General features: G+C 34.3%; 1 long non-coding RNA gene and 1 pseudogene across 3 annotated transcripts in view; one reads left to right on the top strand and one right to left on the bottom strand.

Moving 5' to 3' along the window:
- The window catches only part of LOC139043861 (centromere-associated protein E-like), a 79,563-nt pseudogene that overhangs the window by 28,003 nt on the left and 28,656 nt on the right, over window positions 1-22,904 (top strand).
- Window positions 8,867-22,904, bottom strand: part of LOC139043863 (uncharacterized) — a 50,620-nt gene continuing 36,582 nt past the window's right edge. For 2 of the 3 annotated variants that reach the window (XR_011500922.1, XR_011500923.1), the window contains 3 exons: window positions 11,000-11,155; window positions 10,194-10,367; window positions 9,018-9,155 (listed from right to left, as the gene is read on the bottom strand). This is a non-coding gene — a long non-coding RNA (uncharacterized lncRNA). Of the gene's footprint in view, window positions 9,156-10,193; window positions 10,368-10,999; window positions 11,156-22,904 lie in introns of all 3 variants that reach the window. The other variant, XR_011500924.1, reaches the window with a different exon arrangement.

Genomic DNA, 22,904 nt, shown 5'->3' with positions numbered 1-22,904 from the left:
TGGGTTCCCAGAAGTGCTTTTGGTCACTATGTTGGTGGCTGTGCTGTCTTCTGTAACACCAGATTACTTGAAGGATTGATACTTAACTAATTCCTTTCAGTAAATTTGCAGAAATTCTTGTAAGTAAGCCTTCAAATACAAAATGAAATTTAAATAATAGTTTCATCAAATTTATTATGAAGTTAACACTAATTTGAAAAGTTTGAATATGTTTTCTTATCTCAGGATGTCCTTAGACTGATAAGATATTAAACTAGGCTGAATAAGAATTCTACCAAGTCAATGGTTGTTAAAAATGGAAACTAGTTCCCTTGTTTTATGATGTTTGAGCCAGATGTGTGTGAGGTAATTTTGATTTCTTCTTCTTTAGGCTAAAAAAAAACGAAGAGTCACTTGGTGTGTTGGCAAAATTAACAAAATGAAGGATTCAAACTATGTAAATGAGTTTAATGTACCAGAGAATGTAACAACAAAGACACATAAGTCTGCTCTAACTTTAGGAGGAGAAATTGATGAATGTGAGTTCTTCTTCAACTACTTTTAATTATAAAAGTATCCCCATAAAGAGAGACTTTATTTATAACTCAGTTAATGTGATAAACACAGTTAAATAAAATGTATGTATTTTAGATGTGATTACGATGATAAAAATAAGTAATTTTAAGAAAGTGAACATTGATGAAGTTCTCTATTTTTTCCAGATCTCTTAAGAATGATGTGCTGTAGTTGAAACATTTGAGACAGATATTTTTATTTTTTGTTTTTGTTTTAATCACTGCTCATTAAGTTAGTACCCATATAATGTCTGGCTTAAACTTTGCTAATCTTGAAAGGGTAGCATTTACACAGGAATCTGTTGCAAAGTTTGTCTCTAACATTATAAGTATTTTTTAGGGGCATTTAAAAATCTGCTTACAATGATTAAATCTCAAATTTAGAATTTGTCCTTTTAACCTATACAGTCGCACGTTGATTAATGATGGGACGTGTTCTGAGAAGTGCATCTTTAGGCAATTTTGTTGTGTGAACATCACAGAGTGCACTTACACAAACCTAGGTGGTACAGCCTGCTACACACCTGGGCTCTGTGGTACTAATCTTGTGGGACACCTGTTGTATATGCAGTCCGTCCTTGACTGAAACGTCCTTATGCCGTGCATGAATGTGTTGTACTAAGGATCCTACATTTTATCACTAATTCTAACCAGTGATCTTAATTCACACGAGAATATAAATGATCACATCTGTTTATATATTCTTGGCATTCATACTGTGAGCACATATTAACTAATTTGAGCTTATTACCTCAGATCAGAATTTTTTTAATCTTTAATTTGAGCTTTAGGAAACTTAATAACATGTTTATGGATAAATTTCTTTTCCCCCTAATTATAGCTCTCTATTCAGAGTCTGATATTTTCAGTAACACTCTTGATACATTAACTGAGACAGAGTGGAATCCAGCAACAAAACTACTAAGTCAGGTAACTTAAATGTATTTTACAGAACATTATCCTTTTACTCTTCTTTAAATTCATTTGTTATTGATGTTTGCTGTTGTGGCACATGTCTAGCTCTGACTGTTTCAGTAGTAGTTGAGGTTCTTATTAAGGCTTCCCCAACTTGTTACACTCCTCGTTGGTAACTGTGGCATACAGAGAGAGGCTAAACATTTCCTAAAGTATGGTAATAGGTAAACCTTTGCTTCTAGTTTTTACCAGCAGATCTTGGTATCTATGATTTTTTGGTAAGTTTCTGTTTTGCCTTGGGCCATCCCTTGAAGGTAAAAAGGGCTGATTTTAAAAGTATCAAAATTCTCAGGCATAAAGTAGAATGGTGTATCAGGGAAGGGTAATATTGCCAAATAATGCTGAAAAATGAAAGTAAATAAAATTATATAGTCTTATGAAAACTTTAAGAAATAAGGAATACTGTAGTGAATACTTTAGTATGTTTAGATTCCATGTTTGCTTTCTAGGCTGCTAATATTCAAAGAAATATAACATAGTCATATAAATGTATTTGTTAAAGAAAATTTCATTTTAATTTTGAAATAAAATTGCAGTGATTCTTGGGAATTGTTATTATCATTAGCTAACCATTATAATTAGTTGTAATGGTTCTTATAATTAATTATTATGGGGAATTATATGCTTTTGTGTCCCTAAAACACTCTGGAAGGTTTGTTGTTTTTTTCAAATCCCTAGTGTTGGTTTAGTTTCTTTTAACTCATGGCTTACTCTTCCTCATGATGGAACAGAAAGCAGAAACAGGCCTCTGCTCAGCACGGTGAGGCCTGGCAGCCGTTGGAGTTTTAGAAGTCAATAAATAATGGCTCCATGTCACTTCCTAAATTCAGAGCTGTCTGAGAAATTAAACAGGAGTCAAGCAGGTGGAGAATTACATTATTAGCTTTATTACCAAGGAGCTTAAGGATCTGTGGTCAGATGACTTCCCATTATGTGCCCTACTCCTACTCCCGACTGAATTTTAAGTCAGGCACAGGCAGAGCATTTGTTTATATGATCTTTCTTTCTTTCTTTCTTTCTTTCTTTCTTTCTTTTTTAATTCTATCTCTTTGAAAATAGTCTTCCTCTATTCTATGTTAGCTAGTTTACCAAAAGGCAGACCTTCTGTTATGCTGTGGATCAAGCTAGACCATTGGGAAGATATTGGAGAATGGCCCAAACTACCAAATGATTCAAGGTTAAATGAATTATTTGACTAATCCAGATTTTAGTTAACAAAACAAAGAACTTGAATCCTCTCTGACTTGAAAATCTGGTTTTGTTTATAATAGGAAAACTTAGAAAGTGAGTTGAATTCACTTCGTGCTAACTATGATAGTCTGGTACTAGACTATGAACAACTAAGAAGAGAAAATGAAGAAATGGAATCGAAATTAAAAGAAAAGAATGGTTTGCATGAATTTGAGGCTCTAGAAAGAAAAGCGGAAAAAGATCAAGAGGTAAAAGATGAAAAGATGTGGAAACACAAAACTAAACTAAAACTACACTTTGTGTGTGTGTGAGGAAGATTGGCCCTGAGCTAACATCTGCTGCTAATCTTCCTCTTTTTTTTGCTTGAGGAAGATTGTCCCTGAGCTAACATCTGTGCTGGTCTCCCTCTATTTTGTATGTGGGACACCATCACAGCATGGCTTGATGAGTGCTATGTAGGTCTGCACCTGGCATCCAAACCCATGGAGTGCACAAACTTAACCACTACACCACCAGGCTGGACCCTAAAACCACACTTTTAAAAGTATCATTTTCTTAAAGATGTTTATTTCTAAGGTTGATATATTGAAAACCCAACCATTTTCCATTTGTACACACAATTTAGAGAATTTAAGAAATAATCAGTTCATTTATATTGCTTTAAAAATAGTTAAATCATAATTGTTTCACTTGTGCTTGTGTGCAAGAAGAGGAAGGAATCAAAAACATCTTTGAGCAGGTTTGGTGAATCTGCCTATTGATGAATTAATCTTGAAGAAATTATTTCCTGATAATTTGTATGTTATCAATAATTTATTGAGTATACCAGAATTGCTGCCTAGAGCATAGCTGTTTCCTTCTGAGACCAATATGAATTTTAATATCTAGTGAATGTTTTATGTATGGATACTACATATTAATGGACTTCATTTTCTTTAGAAAGTATGTACCTAAGTAGTTAGAACATTATTAGAATAGCTGGGAAAGCTGATTTTGCATGTTTCTTTTTCCATAAGAGAGTTATTGTAAAAATTAGTATAACTAATATGAAGTAGTTTTAATGGAATTTTTAGAAATGAAACAGATTAGTTAAATTTTCTCAGTGTATAATGTTAGGCTACATGTTAAGAGAACCTAATCCCCAAATCATCAGACTTTGGAGACAGAAATTGTCCAAAAGATTCAAGAGATTTCTTAGTGCAGAGAGTCGTTAACTTAGAGTTTATAGACACGATGAAATTATTTTGCAGAAGTTTTGAACTCACTCATTTTTTGGGAACGAGAATCCATAGCTGTTATCATACTTGTGAAGTGATCTGTGATTCCCTCCAAAATTAAGAGCCAGTGTTTGGTGTGGTTAAAGTATGAGTTAATTTGCAGCTGCTTCTCAGATTTCTGTATGAATAGCCCAAAGGGACACAATCATTTTTCCTCTGTGTCATTGTTTAGTTTCTCACCCTCTTTTCCTTTTTAAAAGGAAAAAAAGAATCCTGTGCCAAATATGTTATTTCCATTCTACCTACAAATTAGTTAATCCTACATTTCATAGGTATTATATCCTAAGACGCAAAAGTTTGTAAGTTCTCCAGAGTTTCATTTACCTTTTTTAATATTCTCATATTGACAAAATGCAAAATGTCATGAAAAAAACAGTGGACTTCAGTCAGTAAAACTGGATTTTATTGAGAGGAGGTGGTCTGGCGTCGTGGTTAAGAACAGGTTCTCTGGGGCCAGACTCCATGGATTTAAGCCCCAGTTTTGCTGCTCCCGACCTCACTGCGGATTCAAGCCTGGCACGCATTATTGACAAGGCCTTGAGCAAGCACCGAATTTCATAGGGCTTCCTTCCTGCGTGTCTCCACCCCTGAGGTTAGATCAGGTGCTTGCCAAGGCCCCTTCGAACTCCAAAATTTCATCTAAGTTTTTGTGTATTTCTTATTATAAATAATATGATGTAAAATTAACTTCGGGCATAAGTGTAGCAGTAATTTCTCTAATTTTTTATTACGTCATTTATATGTTCAATTAGTAAAAACTGAAGCTCACTGAATTGTCACACTCAAAAAGATTACAAAATAACAGAATGTATGACTTGAATCTCACATCTGGATTTTTTTTTCTTTTTTAACCACAGTCAAAGGGGAAAATAATCCTATTCTCTTCAGTTTTTCTTGGACATAAATTGAAATTCTAGGTTCTGTAAGGTAACATAAAAGATTAAGTAATAAAAACTTATTCTTTTCAAAGACAGTTTTACAATATCCATTCCATTTTAAACTGAAAATATTGTAAGTTTATGTGTATGCAGTAAAATATGTTCCAAAACATATATTTTGGGGAAAAGTTTAACCAAAAAAGAGTAAAAGTCAAATTATGGCTTTAGGACCTATGTCATTGCTCTGGTTTGCCAAAGGGTTTCACCAAAAATCACCAAAGCTGTGGATAATTCTCAAGTGGGAATATCATAATATAGGATGTTTAAATAGTGATTTTAGAGGGAGAAATAAGGTCAGTATCATCAAGCTCAGGGAACAAGAGAAATTACAGTCCTGCTGCTTAAGAAAACAATGCAGATTTCAGCTCTAAGTTTCAGCAGGTGAAATGAAATACTTAAGTTCTTAAGACAAAAACTTGATTTATTTAATTTTATAATTTTCACAACTTGGAGATTTTTGTCTTAAGAACTTAAGTATTTCATTTCACCTGCGGAAAATTACAGCTGAAATCTACATTGTTTTCTTAAGCAGCAACAGATTAACTTTTGATCGTATTGTACACTTTATGCTCAGCATCTTAAACAATATGTTATTGGAAGGTTACACTCAGATCTTTACAAAAGTTGCTTCATCTTTTTCTGTTTATGAGAACCAATACTTCAAATGAAGTGCTATTTCAAATGAGAAGTGGGAGAATTTTTCCTTCTAAATCTTTATTTTCTAAATATTTTCCAAAATTAAGAATGATCATTTAGTTCTTTCTTTTTGGTAAATGTGCTTTTCTTGCACAAAAATTAGAAATAGGCAGCTTTCTTGCACGAAAGTTAGAAACAGAGAAGAAGAGGTAAAAGATGAAGCCAGTTTAAATTACAACCTATACAAATGTCTAAAACTTTGCCAAACAATTGGGCAGCCACTCACCACATGTGGCAGCTGGGCACTTGAATTGGGGCCAGTCTGAATTGACTTCAGTATGAAAAAAGAATGTAAAATATTTCATTTTTTTTATATTGATTACATGAAGAAATGACAATATTTTGGATATATTAGGTTAAATAAAATGTATTATTAAAATTAATTCTACCTGTTTTATTTTTTAATGTGGCTACTAGTAAATTTTAAATTACAAATTTGGCTCACATTATATTTCTGTTGGATGATACTGCCCTAAAATAAGAACGTCAACACTAGTCTGAAATCTGAAACTAGTTTAGGATGGAAACAGCCAGTCGCTTGCATTCTACTAGAATTTGCTTTTACTCTTTAAGGACTCATCTGATTATTAAGATTAAATAATTCTAAGGAAAAATATGTTTATCTTAGGAAATTGTAGTTTACTTGTTTTGAACACAAAAGTTTATGGTACTGAGATAGTTAATGCTATAGCTATTTTGATAGAAAGGAAACTTTAATAGAAATACTTATATCTTTAAGTATTCCTTATACTTTTAGACAGTTGGACAATGTAAAGCGATAACATCATCTTTCCAATATTCCCTGTGGAATAAACCAACAGGGTAGATAGTTGGTAATGCTGTGCATACCTCTGTAGCTTTGGTGAGCACCACATGGAACCAGCCTAATCCAAACCTGCATTCCAGATCACAACGCATTAACAAGCACGCCAGTGTAAAGCTAAATGGCTAATTCATGGGAAGAAAAAATCTTACGGGGTAAATACATTTATGCATTTAACTTACCCAAAACAAAAATCTATTCAGAGAATGTTTTTTAAAAGTTTGATTACAGTTCATCTCCTCCAAGTGATGCCTACTAATGTACTTTTGATGTTATTGTAACTTTATTAACAGATGATGTAACTGTTATTTGGGTTATGCTGAGGTTTTCTTCTTTGTTTTGTGGGGTTTTGGGATTTTTCGTTTGGTTAGTTGGGTTTGGTCTTTTGGGAGAGTTTTTGTATTTTTAAATAATGAGGTGCTCTGCTGCAGTAGCTTGAACAGTTATCTCTCAGCCCTTCTTACTGTGTTAGGTGATTCTGAAGCAGTGAATGAATGCTGTCTTTTTTTTTTTTTTGCTCTGTTTAACTATTGGTTTGCTCTGTTGCCTGTTCACATGCTCTTACAGATGCAACTAATTCATGAAATTTCCAACTTAAATAAAGAATTTAGTTAAGCATGCAGAAGTGTATAATCAAGATCTTGAGGTGAGCTTTTAGGTTGATATTTCTGTTGATAAGGGACTAGAGCTATAAAATATACATCATATGTAATTGAACATGATTTCAGAAAAGAGAAGGAATTATATTTAAGTATCAACTTTTAAATTTTACTGTCTAAACTATTAAATGTAAATTCTTTTTAATCCCTTAGAATTTAGATCCAATTAAATTGTGTTTCACTCTCCTTTGATTCTTTTAGAATGAACTAAGTTCAAAAGTAGAGCTGCTTAGAGAAAAGGAAGACCAGATTAAAAAGCTACAGAAATACATAGACACTCAAAAATCAGAAAATGTGAACATGGACTTGTCATACTCATCGGTAAAAATCAGGTTTATTTTGTTGTGTAATCATGTTGGCATTTATAGTGTACCATCACCATCATCATAGCAAATGCTTACGTTGAGCCTACTGTGTGCCGAGCATTGTTGTAGTTGTTTTACATTTAGTATTTTATTTAATCCTATCACTAACCCTATGGGAAAGGGACTGTTGGTATCATTGCCATTCTACAGATAAAGAATCGCTCAGAGAGTTGAGGACATCATTCTTTGAGTGCATGTAAGTAAGTTAGGAGTGAGCTTCCATTAAAAACCAGTAATTCAAAAAACATTTTAATTTTTTTCAATTGTTTTATACAAATGCATGAAGAAGTATGTAGTTGATCTCAGCCAAGATATCAGATCTTGGCATTAAGTAACATTTGAATCTCATGGTGAAATTGTTAAATTTTTTTATTTGCTTTCAATCCACCTGATTACTTCAAGAAAGTATCTGTTTGATTCTAGTTTTTAACACCCTTTTTTAAAAGGCAACAGTTTCTAGCTAGAATTTTTTTATTTTTTTAAAGATTGGCACTTGAGCTCACATCTGTTGCCACTCGTCGTCATCATTTTTTTTTCTTCTTCTTCTCCCCAAAGCCCCCTAGTACATAGTTGTATGTTCTAGTTGTGGGTCCTTCTGTCTGTGGCATGTGTGATGCTGCCTCAGCATGGCCTGATGAGTGATGCCATGTCCGCACCCAGGGTCCGAACCAGCAAAACCCCGGGCCACTGAAGTGGAGCTCGTGAACTTAACCACTCGGCCACAGGGCTGTCCACTAGCTAGAATTTTTTTAATCTTAGTTTCTGTTGTTCTTTTGTTTTCATTTGAACTTGTCAGAGTACTTTTTGTTACCTTCTATTAATCACAAATGATTCTTTTTAAAAGTGTTGTTACTGTTTGGAGGCCCTGGGAAGAAAGGTACTTTCATATAATCTTCGAGTGTCTACTGACAGAGTGGCAAGCAGAATTGCCCACTTTTTAAAAGTTGTTCTTTATTTCTTTCTCTTTATTCATTCATTCATTCATTCATGCATTAATGTTTTCCCAAGGACATATGGTTGAATTCATGTCAGCTAAAGTCATGTTAAAATGCTACTTCTCTTTAAAAATGACACAGTGGATCTTTTTATGTATTTATCAGTTATATTTTCTCTTCTGTGAGTTGCCTGTTCGTATCTTTTCTCTCTTTTTCTTTTGGATTGTTTGTCTTTTTTTTTTCAGTTTGTGATTTAATATTCTTAATTTTAACTATTAATTGCTCACCTGTCATGTTTTGGAGAGAATAATTTAAAAATACGTAGGAAACTTTAACAGGCTAGCTGAGCAACAATTGTGTTAATCTTTTTTAAACAATAACAGATTTCTTAAATTACAGTACTTCTATATATATAGTGCTTTTATAATTTGGAAAAAGATAACCAGAATTTTTAAAAATATTTTTATTTTCGAAAATGTCATTTCTTTTCATCTATCCTAAAAAAAATTTGGTGATTAACGTATTTTCACCATTTTTGATTTGTTAGGAATGACATCTGTGTGTGTGTTCTCTAAAGTCTTTTCCAACTCTAAGAAAGTTAGCTTTCAGGAAATCCTTTTTGTTGTGTGTATAGGAAAACATTCAAGACCTCAAACAGATGAAACAGACTCTGTTCGATGCTGAGGCTGTAGCCCTCGATGCCAAGAGAGAAGCAGCCTGTCTCAGGAGTGAAAATCTGGAGCTGAAAGAGAAAATGGTAAGTGATTTTTGTTATATTTATAATAAAGCAGTTGTAATGATCACTACATTTTTGTGAATTTGTATTGTTTCTCTCATAGAAAGAACTTGCAAGTGCATGCAAGCAAATGGAAAATGATATTCAGTTATATCAAAGGCAGTTGGAGGCAAAGAAGAAAATGCAAGTTGATCTGGAGAAAGAATTACAATCTTCTTTTAATGAAATAGCAAAACTCACCTGCCTTATAGATGGAAAAGTTCCAAAAGGTATTTTATAATTTCAGACTTACCTCTTTGCAAATCCAACTGCCTAAAGGATTTTGCACCTCCATTCCAATGATTAAAAGTCCATTGTTCTCTGATGTTTGTAAGTAGCCTAATATTAAATTTCAATATCATTTGGTGTCAGTATTTATAAGTGTTTCCATGGACTTCAAATTATAAAGGTTTAAGAATTATTTTTCAAATGAATTGGACCCGATCTTGAAAAAGGCGATTCAAGAACTTTTAACAATTGGATTACCTGTTGACCAACACTGGTTCTTTCTTTAATAAATTTTATATAATCTGATTAAGTAATCTAAGTTTGTATGTAATTTAAATTGTCCCAATAACTGCAAACTGTTTAATTTACCAAAAATATCCTAGATTTGCTCTGTAATTTGGAATCAGGAAGAAAGATTACTGATCTCCAGAAAGAACTGAATAAAGAAGTTGAAGAAAATGAAGCTTTGCATAAAGAAGTTAATTTGCTCTCAGAGTTGAAATCTTTACCCTCAGAAGTAGAAATGCTAAGGAAAGAGGTAAATATGTTTTTAAGCAAATAACTCTTACTTTGAAATAAAAACCCTTGCAATATTGCCTTAAATATTTTGCCATAGTTTGTTTTAAAGTAACAGTGAAGAGACTGTAAACATTTGACCCTGCTTGTTAGGAACATTTTCAAAGAATATGTAACAGTATACTTAGTAATGAGATCCATGTAGGGGCCATTTCTATAGTCCTCAGATGTAGTGCTTTTCAACAGAGATTGATGGCCCACCCTTAGTCTTTATCTTTTTTGGTGCTGTTGCTGTGGTCATATCACTATGTTGAATAAAGGAGAGTAAGGAGGTAAAGAGGGTGGCATTGATGAAGTTTTAGAGGTTGACGTAAATATTGCAGCCTAGTGAGCAATTCCGGAAACCTTCTGCCAGCCTTTCCTTTTTCTGCCTTTCTGAAAGAAATAAAAAGGACAAGAATTTGAGTACTTACTACATGGTGAGCATCATGCTAAACAACTTTAGCAACGTTATTTAGTCATCCTAAAAACTCTTTAAAGTACATGCTGTTTTTTAGCCCAACACATAGTTATGGATCTAAAAGCTGAGTTACACAGACCTGCCTCCTACCCTGAGCCTGTGGTTACAAGAGCTCTACTGTCTCGCTCCCTCTCCTTTGTCTCAACTTTGGCTCTCCTCTCTTTTTCCCACTTCCTTCTCCTTTATCTTTCACAATGATTAAACTATTTATAAGCTGGATATTGTTGGTTTAAATTAATTACTTAAATAATAGTTTCAATTTAAGTTATTTAAAATTTAAATTATTCATGGATTAAGTTTTTGGAAATCTGAGCTGCATTCAAAGCCTTTAGAAAGAAAATAATAAGTCAAATTCTAAGAAAAACCATAAGATGCCTGAAACACCATAAAGTTAGAAAACACTTTAGAATGATAGATAAGGAAATAAAGACATCCTAATTAAGTGTTTCTTCTCCACTCAATCCTTACTAGAACCCAAACAAAACTTTGATGGTAAAGTTAAGCAGGATAATATATTGTTATAAAGATGTGACAATAAAAATATTACCTTTCCTCAGTCAAATCTGTGCTTAATTTCAATGTCTTTTTTCTTTTTTGCAGATAAAGCTTTTCTTTTCCTGATAACTGCTGTAGTGGATCTTATATTGCTAACATAGCTAAATTTTATTTCTTTTCCGTAGATAAATGACAAATCTGAAGAGCTCTGTAAAATAACATCAGAAAAAGACAAATTGTTTTCTGAAGTAGTTCATAAAGAGAGTAGAATTCAAGATTTACTTGAAGAAGTTGGGAAAACTAAAAGTGACCTAGCAGCTAGCCAGTTGAATTATAAAAGAACTGATCAAGAATTCCAAGATTTTAAAAATCAACATGTTGAAACTGAGCAAAAGTATAAGATGGTCCTTGAGGAGAATGCAAGAATGAGTCAGAACATAGGAAATCTCTCTAAAGAAGCTCAAACACTTGGTTTAAGCTTGGATGCTTTGAACATGGAGGTTGGTACAACACACCCTCTATGGAAATGGTCTTTAGTTTTCTGGGGTTTGGCTTCTATATAGATGCCACAGAATGCTCTGCTTCTCACAGTAACTTTTTCTTATTTTAAAGCTTTCTTACAAAACCCAGGAACTTCAGCAGAAAACAGCTGAGAGTCAAGAAAGGTTAAATGAAGTGAAAGAGCTGAAGCAACAATTAGAAAGTAGAGATTCTAGGCTGCAAACTGTCGAAAGGGAGAAAGCACTGATTACTGAGAAACTTCAACAAACCTTAGCAGAAGTAAGAACCTTAACCCAAGAAAAAGATGGCCTGAAACAGCTCCAAGAGAGCCTGCAGATTGAGAGGGACCAGCTCAGAAGTGACATTCAGGACACCGTGACCATGGTGAGGCTTTGACAGAGTAAACTGAAAACTCAGAGCCTCTTCAAGACGTTCAGGAGCCATCAGTTATTATTTATGATCAAGCAGTAACTATAAAGTTATTTTCATTGTTTCACATTATTCTAATTGAAATTGTGTTCCCTTTCTCTGACAAAGAACATAGATACCCAAGAACAATTACAAAATGCTCTTGAGTCTTTAAAACAACACCAAGAAACAGTTAACACACTGAAAATGAAAATTTCTGAGGAAACTTCCAGGAATTTGCGTATAGAGGAAAACATAGGAGAAAATTCGGATGAATTTCAGGAAAAGGTAAAGGGTATTTCTGTTCGAGTTTTCATATACTATATGTGAGCTTTCTCCTTAACTTCAGACACTTAAGTACATAATGGTGACCTCAATCTTATTGATTATTCACAGTGAATAACTAACAACAGTTTACAAGATTAGCCCTAGTGTCTTTGAAATAACTTCAGATATAACTGCTTACAATCAGTTGGAAAAGGAAAAGGCAAAAATGTTAGTTCAAACTTTGAGCTGATATTTTCCGAGGCCTGGTGTATTTTAAACATCTTTAAAAGCCCCTCTGAATTCTAAGAATGTAAGAAAGATTGAGTGCTTATTATTACTTATGGGTAAAATATTTGTTTTATATCAGATTTTGTGTACTAGTTGAGAGTTCACTATCGATGTGTGTGTCGTGTTCATGTCTGTTTCTAGAGCTGTGCTGTGCTTAAATCTCAGCTTATTCTAGGCAGCATGGTTCGTTTTGTCCTGAAACCTGGGGAGAAGAGCTGCTTTGTTATTTAATTATATACAAGAAAGGCTAGGATGCTAATGATGATTTTTTAAAAGGGAGGTATATTAGTCTGCCATCACAAAATATCATAGACTAAGTAGCTTAAACAACAGAAATTTACTTTTTCCCAGTTGTAGAAGCTAGAGGTCCAAGGTTAAGGAGCTAGAAAATTCAGTTTCTTGTGAGCCCTCTTCCTATCATGCAGATGGCACCTCTCCTCACATGGCCCTTCTGTGTGTGAGCCGAGAGAGCTCTGGTTCTCTTCTGCTTCTGGAGTGGACACCAGTTCTATGGGGTTAGGGCCCCAGCCATATGATCTCATTTAACCCTAATTACTCTCCTTAAAGGCCCTCTCTCCAAATACAGTCATTTTGGGGCTTAGAGCTTCAACATGTGGATTTTGGGAGGACATAATTCAGTCCATAACGGGATTGCCTGTAATTTTATATAACTGATTTATTTACAATGCATTTCTACTTTTCAAAAATGCCTTTTATATGTCAGAATTTTTTATACTATTTTTCATTGTTATTATACTTAATACTATTTAATCCAGAATAATTACTACTGGGAATTTAAAACGTTCACCAATAGGAGAATGGTGAAATAATCTTTCATACATCCATAGCTTGGAGTAGTAGTCATTCATATATATATATATATATATATACGTATAAATTTATTTTTGTTTGTTTTGTATCTTTAATTGTGGTAAAATATACATAGCATAAAATTTACCATCTTTATCATTTTTAAGCAAACAGTTCAGTAGTGTTAGGTACGTTCACGTTGTTGTGCCACCAATCTCCAGAATTCTTTTTATCTTGTGAAGCTGAAACTCTATACCCACTAAACAATTCCTCATTCCCTCCCTCCTCTAGCCCCTAGCAACCACTTTTCCACTTTCTATCTCTCTTAATTTGGCTACTCTAGGTACCTCACATAAGCGGAATCATGCAGTATGTTGTCTTTTTTTGACTGGCTTATTTCATTTAGCATAGCGTCCTCAAGGTTCCTCTATGTTGCAGCATACATCAGAAATTCCTTCCTTTTTAGGGCTGAATAATATTCCATTGTATGTATATACTACATTTTGTTTAACCATTCACCCATTAATGGGCAGTGAAGATTGCTTTCACCTTTTTGCTGTTGGGAATAATGCTGCTATGAACATGGTGTACAAATATCTCTCTGAGTCCCTGCTTTCAATTCTTTTGGATGTCAGATTTACTGGATCATGTTTTTTATCTTTTGAGGAACTGTCATACTGTTTTCCATCATGGCTGTACCATTTTACATTCCCACCAGCAGTGCATAAGGGTTCCAATTTCTCCAAGTTCTCACCAACACGTATTATTTTCTCCTTTTTTCACAGTAGCTATCCTAATAAGTGTGAGATGATATCTCATTGTGGTTTTTATTTGCATTTCCCTAATGACTAGTAATGTTGAGCATCTTTTCATGTGCTTGTAGGCTATTTGTATATCTTTACAGAAATGTCTGTTCAAGTCTTTACTCATTTTTAAATTGGATTGTTTGGTTTTTGTTGTTGAATTTTAGACATTCTTTATATAGTCTGGATATTAACCCTTTATCAATTGTGTGACTTGCATATATTTTCTCCCATTCCTAGGTTGCCTTTTCACTCTGTTGATTGTGTCCTTTGGTGCACAGAAATTTGTAGTTTTTATGTAGTCCAGTTTATCTCTTTTTGCTTTTGTTGTCTGTGCTTTTGGTGTCATATCCAAGAAATCATTGGCAAGATCCACTTTATGAAGTTTTTCTCCCATGTTTTCTTCTAAGCATCTTACAGTTTTAGTTCTTATGGTTAGGTCTTTGATCTACTTTGAGTTAACTTTTTTATATGATGTAAAGTAAGGGCCCAACTTCTTTCTTCTGCATGAGATATCCAGTTTTCCCAACACCATTTGTTGAAGATACCATCCTTTATGATTGAATGGTCTTGACATCCTTGTTAAAGATCATTTGACCATATGCAAAGGTTTATTTCTGGGCTCTGTTTTCTATTTCATTGGTCTATATATCTGTCTTTATGCCAGTACTGAGCTGTTTTGATTACTATAACTTTGTAGTAAGTTTTGAAATCAGGGTGTGTGAGACCCTCAGCTCTGTTCTTTTTTCAAGATTGTTTTGCCTGTTTGGAGTCCCTTGAGATTCCATATGAATTTCAGGGTGGATTTTTCTATTTCTGCAAAACACTATTAGGATTTTATAGGGATTGCATTAAATTTGTAGATCGCTTTGGGTAGCATTGACTTCTTAACAATATTAAGTCTTCCAATCTGTGAACATGAGACGTCTTTCCATTTATTTGTGTCTTTAATGTATTTCAGATACATTTTGTAGTTTTCATTGTACAAGCCTTTGCCATCTTGGTTAAGTTTATTCCTTAATATTTTATTCTTTTTGATGCTTTTGTAAATGGATTGTTTTCTCTATTTCCTTTTTTAATTGTTTATTGTTAATGTATAGAAATGTAATAGAGTTTTGTATAGTCATGGAATTTCTTTAAAGTAGACATTATCTACAATTGGAAAATTTCCAGGATACATTATTAAATAAAAACAGATACATACTAAAGAACAATTCAGTAAGATCCAACTTATGTAAAGAAACCTCTATATACCTTTATATACTATTACTCTATATAATGAGCTTCTTTTTTCCCATTTACTCTGGGGTACAATATTCCTGCCTTGGAAAAGGAGCTTTCTCTTCCTCTCTCCCTATGCTTCAGTCATTCTTTCCTAGAAAGCATTTTCACTTGCTCTGTATCTTGTATTCTCAGTTTATCTATATTTTGGGTCAACTATGGGCCAAAGGCACTTGACCTTGATTTAAAATTTATGACTTCCACTTTTATAAGGGGAAAGGTTTTTCAATAGTTTTTTGAAAATAAATGCACAGTCAGTAGCCGCTTTTAAACAAATGCAAAATGCAGTCACAGGGCCCCATGAGAAGGAGCAGTAGAGGCGGAGTGAGGGAAAAGGAGAGTTACACTCACCGGACCAGCCAGTCTGTGGTATTAAGTTCATGCTGGAATCATCTGTGTTGATAAAAGGGTCTAACTGGAAATTCTCCTGGGCCATTCTGTTCATCAGGGTTTCTGAAATCTGGGATGCAATGCTGAGGTGAGCTTGGTCTTGTGAAATCGTGTTCATGCTGGAATCACCCATGAGGATAAAGCAGTGGGTCTAGGGATTTCCAGATAAACCTGTTTATCAGAGCACCAGAGGGCAGCCTATGATAGCCTAGTAGGTCTATCATGAAGCCTCTAGGAGTGCCCGTTTTCAATCCTGCTTGATGTGTCTCTCTCTGGAAATGAGTTTCTCTAGTGTGTCTCAACAGAAATTTTAAACTTTGTGATTAGTAGGCTTATTCTCATATAAAGGACACAATTTTTTTCCTTATTTAATAATTAGACCTATTAGATTTGCTCATAACCATGGTAGCTGGAATACTTTCTAGGCTGAGTTCAGTTTTGCACTTTGTCTCAATCTGCTTTGTTTTGTGTACATTTCCATATTTAGGAGTAAAGATGCAAGATTCTGAATTATAGTAGCTGACTGACTAATCCCAAAGACTCTGTGTTCCTGCCTTAATTTCTCCTGTAGTTGTAGTTAGCTCTCTGCTCATCCTTGTAGAAGCTCATGCAGATTGCCAAAAAGAAGGGGCTAACCAAATGAAATATGGTTTGTCTGTATCCACTCTAGAGAATTGAGCAACTACTAAAAATTATAATTTGGAGATTATGTAACAGCATGGGAAAATGCATATCATCTAATCTAAGTGGGAAAGAAAAACTAAAAAGGATCTTATATGTAAAGTAGTCATAATTGCAATGTTAAAAAAATTCTTTTAATAGAAGAAACTCTGGAAGGAAATATTCCCAAATTCTAATAGTGGTTGTGTGAAGTTGGTGTCATTGGATGATTTTTTTTCTTTTTCTTTTTTTTCTAATTAAATATAGATTATTATAAAAACTTTTTAAACATCTGTGACCAATATTCAGCTGAGTGTTTTTACTGGGCTAGTATAGGATTATATGGTGATACCCTAATTTCATACTGGTAACATCAATCTTTGTCTCCTTTTACCAAGGATTCCATGTATCAGGTTACCTTTGGTTAAGACTTATTTATGGATAAATGGATTTATATAACATGCTTTTCTTAAGCAGTATATGAAAAATATGAAAAGGTGAATTATGCTACTATAATATGAAATATGTTTCTAACAAAACTCTTTTGCCCTCTTATCTATAATAAAACTCTGAAAATAAAGATTTGTTAGTAGTAGGGCATAAGTTATGGTTTCCAGCTTTTGAAGGAAAGAAATAAAGAGGGAGAGTTTAAGCTGGCTTACTCCTTCATAAAGCCAGGTTAACCCATCGTACATGAAGATAGTTGTGAATTATCTATAGCTGTCCACATAGCTCTTACCAGTGAACAGGCACAAGAGCACGAGCTCTGGAACCAGACCACTTGGATTCAAAGTCTGATAACTTCTCTGAGTGACCTTGGGCAAGTGACCTACCCTCTCTGGGATTCAGTTTCCTTGCCTGTCAAACGGAGATAGTAATAGTGCCTACCTTGTAAGGTTATGGGGAAGATTAAATGTGTCACTGTGTGAAAATAGTGCCTGGTACATAATAAGTAATAGAAGTTTGGCTATTTTTATTATTAAAACTGTTACTAAGAAATTCTTCTCTAATGTATTAATATTTTAGATGGTTGGCATAGATAAAAAGCAGAGTTTGGAAGCCAAAAAACCCAAGTGCTGATTGCAGATGTTGATAATGAGCTAACTGAACAACAGAGAAAGATATTTTCTTTAATACAGGAGAAAACAGCACTGCGACAAATGTTAGAGAGGGTTACTGCAGAAAAGGAGCAACTGAAGACTGACCTGAGGGACAGTATTGGAATGGTGAGATTCAGCAATGTGTTTTTGTCTTTGTATGTTTTAGATTTTTACAACTTTATTGAGGTATAATTTACATGCAATAAATGTATCTGATGTGAGTGTCCAGTGTGATGACTTTTGACAAATGTCTCTACTTGTGTTCTCTCCACCCCAGCAAGTTCCCTCCCACCTCCACCCAGGCAATCCTGATCTCATCCTCTGCCCCACATAGTCACTGTCCTGATGTTTTCCACCTCAGCTCACTGTCTCTTCTAGAACTTCACACAAATAGAATCACACTGCATGTGCTCTTTTGTCTCACTTCTTTCTACACTCCTTTTTACTGCTTGGTAGTCTTCCGGTGTATGAATAGGCCACAATTTGTTTAGCCTTTCTCCTATATTGATGGAAATTTGAGTTATCTCTACTATTTGGGTATTTTGAATAAAGCTGCTATAAACATTCTCATACAAATGTTTTTATGAACATATATTTTTTATTTCTCTAGAGTATGGATCTAAGTGAAATAGCTGGGTCATAGGGAGATGTATGTTTAGCTTGGTAAGAATTTACTAGGCTGATTTCCAAAGTATAGTTGCACCGTTTTACATTCTCATCAGCACATTAAGAGAATTCTGATGGCTCCACATCCCCACCAACACTTCATATTATTGGTGTTTTTAATTTTAGCCATTTCTATTGGGTGTAACCTTGTTTTGATTTGCCTTTCCCTAATGACTAAAGATGTTGAGCATCTTTTTATGTGCTTATTGTGTATCTTTCTATAAACTGTTCTCTCAGTGATGTGTTGTATAGATTTCAATGTACAGATCTTGGACATATTTTGTTAATTGGTTCCTAAGTGTTTCTATTTTATTTATGCTGTTGTAATTTTTCTTAAATTTCATGTTTAATTGTTGTTAATGTTTGCCAATATTTTCAAACCTACTTTAGTTTTTGTTTCTATATGTGGGGGCAATCTAATGTGTAATAGATTGAAATTAATATTTTCAGAAGTTTGCTATGGATCACAGTAGACCCTGACCTTTTGTGTAATTTTCCATGTTTCTTAGGATTGTCTGTTTGGTCAAAGAGCTGAATGTAAATAAGAGTACAGACAAAAGTTGTATTTTCTTCTCGGTATCTGTCTTGTAATGTTTTTTGGTCTTGATACTTGAGAATGTCACTCTTTAAGCATAATAACTAAGATTAGTCCAATTCATGCTAGCAAAGGACGGCTGCTGTTTTGAGCTTGCTCAAAATCAAAGCCATCCCAGCATATGAAAAGCCTATAACCTGCAGTCTCATCGTCTATCGATGAAAGCTTAGAAACAGTCTCTTTTGGCTTCAGGGTAGAAAACAAGCAAACCTCTTATGATGGAATACTAAATCCAGTTCTAATTCTCGTGGTAGGAATGTAAGTTGAGCAATAAAGAAACAGCATAAGAAAGCAGATTCTTGGCATTTACATGATCAAAATAGACTCACTTTCTTTTTAAGTTAGTCTTTTCCAATATAGTTTGCCATGATTTCTCCATTTTCAGGCTGAGGTAAATGCTGATTTTTACCTGATTTCCTAAATGTAAGCTAGTGTCATTTAATCTCAACTTTTTAAAAATTCTAGACCATTGAAAACCAGGAAGAATTAAGAATTCTTAGAGGTGAACTTAAAAAGCAACAAGAGATAGTTGCACAAGAAAAGAACTGTACCATAAAGAAAGAGAAAGAGCTTTCTAGGACCTGTGAGAAACTGGCAGAAGTTGAAGAAAAGCTAAAGGAAAAGGTGAATTTTTAAAGTTATCTTCCTGGCCATATTTCCTGACTAAACTTTTTTTTTTTGGTGATAAATTTTGGTTCTAATAGACCTAAATTCCAGAAATAGAATGTACCTCCCAAATGAACAGCTCTCAATGCTAATATTTTGGACAGTTTGAACTCACACTAGGATCTTAGCTAACCTCTTTTGTGTGTATTATATTATCCTAGAGTCTTTCAATGAGAGGGGGCCTTGGTTCATCTAAACTACTCATGATGTATTCATTCATTCATCAAATATTTATTGAGCATTACCGTGGGCCAGGCACTGTTCTGGGCACTTGATATACATTAGTCAGTAAAACAAAGCTCCTGCCCTTATATAGAGCTATATTAGTCATTCTCTAAACTCTAAGATTTGTCACTATTACCATCTCTTAGATGTTTGCAAGTTCCTGAATTATTTCTTTTTTAGAAGTAAGGTGCTGTTGTAATATAATTGTGTAAGAGCTAAGACTGTTAGAACAATTGTACTGCTCTAGTAATTCTAAAATGGACCCACTGATATCTTTCTGTTTATCCTAAGAACAGTGCTACATGCATTATAAATAGCGTAGTGTTTCCATTGTGCTTCTGTGGAATGTTTTTTTCCTAATATATGTTCTCTTAATTCTCATCCCTTTCACTATAACCTAATTGAATTTACTAAAACCTCCTGTCTATTTCATACTCCTCCCAAAGAGGTGATATCAATAGGCTTATGTAAAAGTTAATGCCTCAGTGTTTGTGTGGGCCATCCCCTAAAGACCTTATTGGAACTAAAAATAAATTATCCAAAAAGGTTTTAAGAGATGAGGAATTACAGTTTATTTGCCAGGTACATCTATATATTTAGTCAGTCTCTTTTCTTTTTAAATTTTTCGCATTTTTACTTTGCCTCCTTGATTAACCAAGTGACACTATGTTAGTTTCTTAGGACTTCTGTGTCAAATTATCATAAACTTGCTGGCATAAAAACAATGGAAATTTATTCTGTCACATTTCTAGATTCTCGAATTCCAAAATCATGGTGTCGGAGGACCATGCTTCTTCTGAAGGCTCTAGAGAAGAGTCCTTCCTTGCCTTGTGCTATCCGTGGCTCCCGCTGTCCTCGATAGTCCTTGTTCTGTAGCTGCATCACTTCAATCTCTGTCTCCATCTTCACAGGATCTTCTCTGTGTCTCTGTGCGTCCTTTCCCGTCTCTTATGAGGACATTCTCATTGGATTTAGGGCCCAACCCTAGTCCAGTAGGGTATCTTCTCAATCCTTAACTAATTACATCTGCAAAAACCCTCTTTCCAAATCGGATCACATTGAGGTTCTGGGTAGACTTGAATTTTGGGTGGGACCCTCTTCAGCCCAGTACAGACACTATGCCTAGAAGCTGCTTTACTTTCAGTGCTGCTTGTCTGTTTCCACTAGGGTAGTGTGCAGGGCTGTGATAATGATTCTCTCAGTTTGGCAAAGTACATTTTACATAAGAATTTTAAGATAATATGGCAAAATGGTAATAATAAAAACTTTATTTCTTAAGAGCCAACAACTCCAAGAAAAACAGCAACAACTTCTTAGTGTACAAGAAGAGATGAGTAAGATGCAGGAAAAGATGAATGACGTGGAGAATATAAAGAATGAATTAAGGAACCGAGAATTAACGTTGGAACGTATGAAAATGGAGAGGCTAGAGTTGGCTCAGAAACTCCGTGAAAATTATGAGGACATAAAATCCATAACCAAAGAAAGAAATGATCTACAGAAATTACAAGAGTCCTTTGAAGTAGAGAGAGAGAAACTTAAAGAATACATAAGAAGAATTGAAGTTAAGGTCAGTTAGACCCTTTTCTTCATCTGTTGTGTTTCCTTAAAACTGAGCCAATTGGGAAGGGGGGCAGTGTTGAGATGATGTTGTTAAAATATTCTTTAAACTTCACATGCTAATAAAGGGTCTGGAAACAAAAGAAGAACTCAAAATTGCGCACATGCATCTGAAAGAACACCAAGAAACTATTGATAAACTCAGAGAAGTTGTTTCAGAGAAGACAGATGAAATATTAAATATGCAAATACATTTAGAAAACACAAATACTGCCTTAAAAGCACAGGTATTTTTTTAAAGTTGTTATCTGAGTAGCTGAGAGTTTGAATCAGGTCTTTTGTGTAAAGAAACAAGATATGAGTTAGCCTAAAATTGGAGACAAGTAAAGATTTGCCTATTAATTTAGAAACTATTATTTAGCTTTTTATCAAATCTATCTATATCATAATTTATTGTATGCTTATCTCAAGATCCAAGAACTTCAGGAGAAAGAACATCAACTTCTTAAGGCAAAAAATGATCTCAAGGAAAATATGCATCAAACAGAGCAATTGAAGAAGCAATTAGAGGCCCAGAATTCAACTCTGGAAACTATAGAAACAGAGAAGTTCAAATTGACTCAGAAACATCTTGAGAACCTTGAAGAAATAAAACTTGTTGCTAAGGAAAGAGATGGCCTCAGAAGAGTGGAGGAAACCCTCAGAACGGAGCGAGAGCAGCTCAGGGAAAGCCTGCGAGAGACGGAAGCTACAGTAAGCGATACTCCTTCCCTCCCTCGTGAGGAAGCGTGGGCTTTGCTGACAGCAGTGAGCCCTGCTTTCACATGATGGTGCTGCTGGTGTGAGTGAACTGATAGAAACTTTTAGGCACGTAACTTGGTATTGTTCTTGAAAATTGTAAATTCTGTAAGCAATATTTTCTTCATAGACTTTATCCTACATGTATACTTAATCAATTGTTAAGATAAAGAAATATATATATATACATACACATATATACACCACAGTGTTGTTCATTGTAGCAATTTGTAATAAAAAATGGGATACAATCTGAATGTCCATCAGAAGGAAACTGGGTAAACAAGAGCAATATGTCAGAATACTATGCAACACCTAATAAAAAAATGGAATAGATTTGACCGTCCTAATATGGAAAGCCCAGAATGACTCTTAGGAGGAAAAGCAAGCTGTAGAATAGTGCACATATAACATGTTTGCCTCTGGAAAGTGGGAGCAGGCTGTGGGAGGTGGGGACGGGGAGGAAAAGCTTATCACTTTCTAACAACAAAAATACAGAGTAAGAAGTAATAGTTTTATTATTTTTACTAAGAAAATATGTTATTTTCATTAAAAAAATACTAACATTTTAACATTAAGATATGTCACTGTTCTCAAAATTTCTCTAATGATGAAGAATCTGGAAAAACAAGAGGAACTAAGAATTGCTCACATGCATCTGAAGGAGCACCAGGAAATTATTGATAAACTCAGAGGGATTGTTTCTGAGAAGACAGATGAAATATCAAATATGCAGATGGATTTAGAAAATTCAAACACTAAATTACAAGAAAAGGTATGGGGGGAGGGGAGGGTTATTTGATTGGCTGTCTGACTTATTTGTGCCTATAATCCTCTGGGGATATGAAATAGTTTAGCCACATTGGAAGACACGTTGGCAGTGTTTACTGACACTGAACATGTACATGCCTGTGGCCCAGCGATTATAGGTATGTACCT

This window comes from Equus asinus, unplaced genomic scaffold (genome assembly GCF_041296235.1).
Source record: "Equus asinus isolate D_3611 breed Donkey unplaced genomic scaffold, EquAss-T2T_v2 contig_4, whole genome shotgun sequence".
NCBI lineage: Eukaryota > Metazoa > Chordata > Mammalia > Perissodactyla > Equidae > Equus > Equus asinus.
Note: the sequence above shows the minus strand (reverse complement) of the source record. Positions and strands in the feature narration are given on the sequence as shown.